The 6,896-nt window shown below is 41.0% G+C and overlaps 1 pseudogene; it reads right to left on the bottom strand.

The window, feature by feature from the left end:
• Positions 1 to 3,130: 3,130 nt before the first annotated feature.
• LOC147018006 (olfactory receptor 52Z1P-like) lies at positions 3,131 to 4,208 on the bottom strand (annotated as a pseudogene).
• Between the last annotated feature and the right edge of the window lie 2,688 nt (positions 4,209 to 6,896).

Genomic DNA, 6,896 nt, shown 5'->3' with positions numbered 1-6,896 from the left:
TGCAACCAGTGGTTTCTCCAGTAAATTGATCTACCATTGCTGTACAAAAGATCTGTAAACAGGTACGCAAGACAGATTCACCCTTGATGACTTTTCGGAAAACAGATTTCTTCCCCACCCCAAAGATTCTCGAAGTAGTGTCACATCCGGAGAAGGCATGGGCAAACAATAGATCAGAGCAGACATCGTCACCAAGCAACCGTTTCAGAACTTTGATGTTATAAACATTTGGTTTCCCCTTGTCTGACCGAAAGTACAGGTCCTTGCAGTCCTTCGCAGTTGCATGATACAGCAGCAATACTAGCAGATCTGTTTCTACTCCGATCAGGGTTGTGGAATTGTAGGTCATGATGTCATTGCGATGGATGTTTTCACTATGTCCAGGTCTGTATCTCCTTCACCTTGGATGATATGACGGCCTTTCTGCCGCAAACATTCAGAGATCAAGTGCATGAGGTCCTGTTTGTTCATATCATTTGAGTGGAAATCTTCCTTTCTCCCAACGAATATTGTTGTATCTGATATGTTAACCTTGTTCGAAACCAGAGTTCGATTTCCTCATTGATGCGTATTGTCCTTTGTACTTGGTCCTCCATCATATCCATCAAAGAGAACAGTGGCATTGCCGTACAGGTTTGATGTGAAAGACGTGTAGGCGTCGGCAATTGAGCTGTAGGTGCTGCCTTCGGTCAATCTCAGTCGATGTAGAAGTGAATCACCATCTAAAACGTTGCGATCAGTCTTTCGAATGGATTTAAGAACAGCATCTTCTGACAAAGTGGCATGTCATCATATAGCATGTAGAAGTTGTTCTTTTTCTGGCTTCCCCAAATGATTCTTTGCTTCAAACAAGGATGGAGGATATGGGGGAAGTTCACATTTCATTATCTCATCTGGGCACAGATTTCCCGACTGAGATGCCACAAGGAACCTCTGAAATAACAGTGTTGGATCAATGGTTCGATCCTTGGTGACCTTGACAGCCTGGCCTGATGCTCGTGTCCTCACTGCAGTGTTTAGTTTGTGTGAATATGAGAAGACAGATTGTCATTCCATTTTCTTCACTGTGTTTCTGCCAACAATGAAAAGGTCCTGCACATTGACATCCTCATCAGCATTTATCCCTGTGATGATGTTGCGAAGGGTTACCTCATCTGAGAATTGAGAATGCTGTTCAAGCTTTGTGGCAATTTTGGCCAAGTCCATCTTGTCCCTGTCTATTCATGATGCAGATGCCTCTTTGTGCTGTTCACTCATTGTGTATATGGTTCTACAGAATTCCTGCATGGTGTAGTTGTAGGTGGAGGATACAGAAGATATTGTCCAAACATCTCGTTGATGTCCAGTCATTCCACTTCCTCTTGTTAGCCCCCTGTACTTTCAAGGGACCGCATCAGGGTCTGTTCGATCACCAAGTCTGATCCAAGGCCAGCCCAGTATTGGTCGGTGCACCGGATCACAAGGAATCTGTTTCTGAATTTCGAAAATACTGTGGAGTTTTCAGTTTCTAATGCCAGCATCTTCTGCAGGTAAAGATAAGCAGACTTTAGATAGTTGGGAAGTCCAGCAGCAGTAAATATCGGTAAGCAGTCAAATATAGTGTGAAAGTGCATTTGCCACATCCCTGTGTGATTGGACTCGACAAGTTCCCTGGCCACTCCCAACATTTTTAGATAGTTCAGCCATAGTTTGCTCGCTTTTGAACTATTAGATAATTCAGACTTTTTGGAAACTAGTGTAAGGGAAATCCATTTGATACAATCACTTTTGAGTAACGCTTCCAAGTCTATTTCACTCGTATCTAACATAGTATATTGTCTGTAAAGTTCTTGCACAAGGATCTCATATCCTGGCTCATCTGCAATGACTTTAGCTGCGATCTCGTGCATCAGCCACTGACAAACAAGGAGGTGTCCCCTAAATACTGTACACACTGCACAGCGTTTCCTCGCTTCATGTACACCACAGCGTTTTCACTGTAGATCCTCTCCATGACGTCTTTCAGGCCACTCCCATTCATCAGTACTTCTATGGCCCCCAACAGATTTAGCTCAGATCGATGGTGAGTGTGCACACCTTTAAACGATCGTGCCAGCCTCCAATATATAATCAGTGCATACATGTGTCAAAATGATTGTAGTTCTGGACAACAATGATCAACATTGACAATTATTTCCTTAAGATAACAATCATTTTCACATGGCATGATTATCGACATGATGAGCATAATCAAAGTTGAACACATATTAAATGTTTGACAGATCATGATTATTACAACCACACACATTTTAACTGAAAGGGACCAGGAGTCAGGTGGATCTGGAACAAAACAAAATTTAATGAAATAGTTTTAGAATTTAATAACTGAACGATTCATTCTTTATTTACATAAATAGATTGATGCAGTGTTAAAAAAAACATTTGGGCAACATTTTGAGGAATAAAAACTCTACAGGAAAGGGTTAATTAGACATTCCTGATAAAATTGATTTGTCCATGTAAAGCATTCAAAACTAGAAGGGAACTCGGTAGAGCGCGTACCTCCGCCGCGTAATGCCTGATCCACGAGAACATATCGGGCCCAATACATTTTTGAAATATGCTCTGCAGGACTATATAGTTTTTGGCCCAATCTTTCAATGGTGAAGAATCACTTTAAAAATGAAATAATTCTCGTATCCAGATCCGGATTCGGATCTCCATCAAAACCGAACCAATTCGTCCTTGTGACACACCCAACCTGCCTACCAAGTTTCGTCTGAATCCGTCCACAACTTTTTCAGATATCATGCTATATATTATTTTCGCCCGATCTCTCAATTGTGTGAAGAATCACTTAAAAATGTATCAGATCCGGATCCCGATCGGGATATTCACCAAAATTGAATCAATTATTCCTTGTCACACACCCAACGTGTCCACAAAATTTCATCCGGATTTTCATCCGGACAACTTTTTGAGATATCCTGTACACAGACAAGCAGACAGACAAACAGACAGAAAGGGGTGAAGACATATCCTTCTTCATCTTCAGTGGCGGATGTAACTAAAGTGCCCAATTGTTAATATGATTTAATGAAAAGTAAAAGTTATTGTGCATAAAACTTGATTATTTAGAAGATTCTCTAATCTAGGTATAATTACGTTTACATTTCCATATGACATAAAATTTAAACTTTCCCAACAAGCGCCCAATAGCATGCCGAATCTTTGACATACGTAATCCATAAATGATGGGGTTGCTGACAGGAGGAAGAACGTACGACACTGAATCGAGTACAACTCTCATGAATGTTGAGATGTGTTTACTGTTCGCTGTTCGGAGAGAAATGGCAATAAACAGAACGGAAACCAAGAAGAGGGAAAGAACCATGAAATGCGTTAAACAAGTTTGCAGCGCTTTCTTACTTTTTTTCAGACTGGCGCCCGACACGCAGACATTCACGCAGGATGAAAGAGTAAGTAAAGAGTGAAACCACAATGAGAGTACCGAACTTTATTACACTGAATACAGAACCGTAAATGCTGTTGATCGTGATGTCCTCACATGCAAGGTTTGCTACTGCGATATGAAGACAAATTGCGTTTGGTAGGATGTTTGGTTTGCAAGTAAAATGAAGACGCAATAATAATATGACTTGAACAAGAGAGAGAAAGTATGAAATCATGATCACAGCGACGTTAACGATGTTTGCTGTTTTATTTGTGATGAGTACGTTGTACCGAAGCGGGTGGCAAACGGCAATGTAACGATCTACAGCCATTGCGTTCAGTACGAAACTTTCCATTGAAGCATAAGAATGCACAAATAAAATCTGAGTCATACAGCACATTATACAAATGGTGTTATCAATGGTAATATTGTACATAACTCGAGGAAGTGCAGCGGTTGTACCCATTAGGTCTGTGGCCGCCAAGTTGGTGAGGAAGATGTACACAGGCTTGTGAAGCTGCTTCTCCCAGACGATGAGCACAATCAGCATGAAGTTTCCAACAAAGGCGATGATGTAGATGAGGAGGAAGGTGCAGAAGGCCAAGAACCGAGCACTCGATGGCTCCTGGAACATGGTCTTGAGGAGAAACACGCCGGGAGGCATTGAAACGTTCATGGAAGTTGATCCGAGGTTCATTGTGGAATCATTTATAAAATGAACAATAAGTTTCTTCTTTTTTATTGTGCACTTGCAAAGTGCAATGAGTTTACTGAAAAGGCGATACAAATTGCTGAATGGCGAAGGTATTTTCTGAAGCAGTTATCCATGATCCACTTTTCTATCCATATATAAAACTTTTATACATACATTGTTTAATAAAAAAGCAGTCTGTAGATTTCCCAACAGTATTATCTATCATTAAGTCTTCTCCAAAGGTTTCCTCCCCGTTTTGCTGACATTTTATTTACTTCATGTGAAACCACCACTCCCTACGGGAGCAGAGAGGGAGCGATGGGTCATGTGTATTTGCATGTGCACACCATGTGGATGGTGGAGTTACTCTTGCCATCATTTATAAAGTAATGTAAAAACTTATGGAGGGATCCACATAATGATGGCACAATCCGACACCACAATCCTCTTATGGATTACCATCCTGACATCTTTTGACATTTTGCTTTTGTTGTGGGATTGTGATGGATGATGAAGAAGAAGAACTCATAAGGAAAATATCAATGAAGGATGACACCACATGACGATGCCACAATTCGACACAGCAATCCTTTTCAGGTTTAGCATCACTATATCTTTTGACATTGTTCCATCACAATTCCACAAAAAAAGTGAATGGATTCTGTCTGTAAAGAACACTGCTTTGGACTTTGGCTGCTGGATTGTTTTGGACTATTTAAGGAACAGAGTTATGGACTCTGTAAGGAACACATTTATGGACTCTGCAAGGAACACTTTTATGGACTCTGGAAGGAACATTGTTATTGATCCTGTCTGGAAGGAACATTGTTATGGATCCTGTCTGTAAGGAACATTGTTTTTGATCCTGTCTGTAAGGAACATTGTTATGGATCCTGTCTGGAAGGAACATTGTTATGGATCCTGTCTGTAAGGAACATTGTTATTGGTCCTGTCTGGAAGGAACATTGGTATGGATCCTGTCTGGAAGGAACATTGTTATGGATCCTGTCTGGAAGGAACATTGTTATGGATCCTGTCTGTAAGGAACATTGTTATGGATCCTGTCTGTAAGGAACATTGTTTTTGATCCTGTCTATAAGGAACATTGTTATGGATCCTGTCTGTAAGGAACATTGTTATGGATCCTGTCTGTAAGGAACATTGTTATGGATCCTGTCTGTAAGGAACATTGTTATGGATCCTGTCTATAAAGAACATTGTTATTGATCCTGTCTGGAAGGAACATTGTTATGGATCCTGTCTGTAAGGAACATTGTTATGGATCCTGTCTCGAAGGAACATTGTTATTGATCCTGTCTGGAAGGAACATTGTTATGGATCCTGTCTGTAAGGAACATTGTTATGGATCCTGTTTGGAAGGAACATTGTTATGGATCCTGTCTGTAAGGAACATTGTTATTGATCCTGTCTGGAAGGAACATTGTTATGGATCCTGTCTGTAAGGAACATTGTTATTGATCCTGTCTGGAAGGAACATTGTTATGGATCCTGTCTGTAAGGAACATTGTTATGGATCCTGTTTGGAAGGAACATTGTTATGGATCCTGTCTGTAAGGAACATTGTTATTGATCCTGTCTGGAAGGAACATTGTTATGGATCCTGTCTGTAAGGAACATTGTTATGGATCCTGTTTGGAAGGAACATTGTTATGGATCCTGTCTGTAAGGAACATTGTTATGGATCCTGTCTGTAAGGAACATTGTTATGGATCCTGTCTGTAAGGAACATTGTTATGGATCCTGTCTGGAAGGAACATTGTTATTGATCCTGTCTGTAAGGAACATTGTTATGGATCCTGTCTGTAAGGAACATTGTTATGGATCCTGTCTGGAAGGAACATTGTTGTGGACTCTGTCTATGAAAAACATTGTTATGGACTCTGTCTGCAATGAACATTGTTATGGACTTTGTCTGCAATGAACATTGTTGCGTACTCTGTCTGCAAGGAAAATTATGGACCCTGTCTGTAAGTACCACTATTATGGACTCTGTAAGGAACACAGTTGTGGACTCCATCTGTAAGGACCACTAATATGGACTCTGTAAGGAACACGGTTATGGACTCTGTTTGTGAAGAACATTGTTTTGGACTTTTTTTTTTGCAAGGAACATTGTTATGGACTCTGCTGTAAAGAACATTGTTGTGGACTTTGTCAACAATGAACATTGAACTATGGACTCTGCAGTTCCTTTCAGACAGAAGACAAACACACAATGGCTCAATATCACTGTGAATGACTTTATTGGTGATTATAACAATATACGTTTACATGATAAATGAAACACATCAGTAGTAATATTGTTGTGAATCTCCGCCCGCCGGCGTGCGAGCGATCGCGTTTAACTAATAGCGGCCGCTTTGCCCACCGAACGTGCAATTCAGTCGCGACTTTCCGGATCAACGCCGAAAACCAGTCACGGGTGTGTTTTAAGCACACCACAACCTTGTCCGTATTTTACCCGCGCGTTACAGGGTCCGATCGCTGAATAATCGATTTACCTAATTACTCACTCGGGTAGATTATCGAGAGATTGTACCTCAACGAAGCCCTGCTTGGACACGAGCCGCCGAAGCAGCTCGCTCCATGTTGGGATAACCGAGCGGGGTGTTATCGCGAGGCCCCATTGGACCCGATTCTATTATCGGTTGTTTAACAACCAACTATATTCCGAGTGCAATATGGCAGTTCAATGAGGGAAAGGAAGCAATGAACAGGTTCTCATTCAAACAAGCACATTTATTTCCA

Source organism: Eptatretus burgeri, chromosome 10, assembly GCF_056783735.1.
Source record: "Eptatretus burgeri isolate ZD-2024b chromosome 10, Ebu_testis_v1, whole genome shotgun sequence".
In the NCBI taxonomy this organism is placed as follows: Eukaryota; Metazoa; Chordata; class Myxini; order Myxiniformes; family Myxinidae; genus Eptatretus; species Eptatretus burgeri.
The sequence above is the reverse complement of the archived record's forward strand: the minus strand, read 5'-3'. Positions and strand labels throughout refer to the sequence as shown.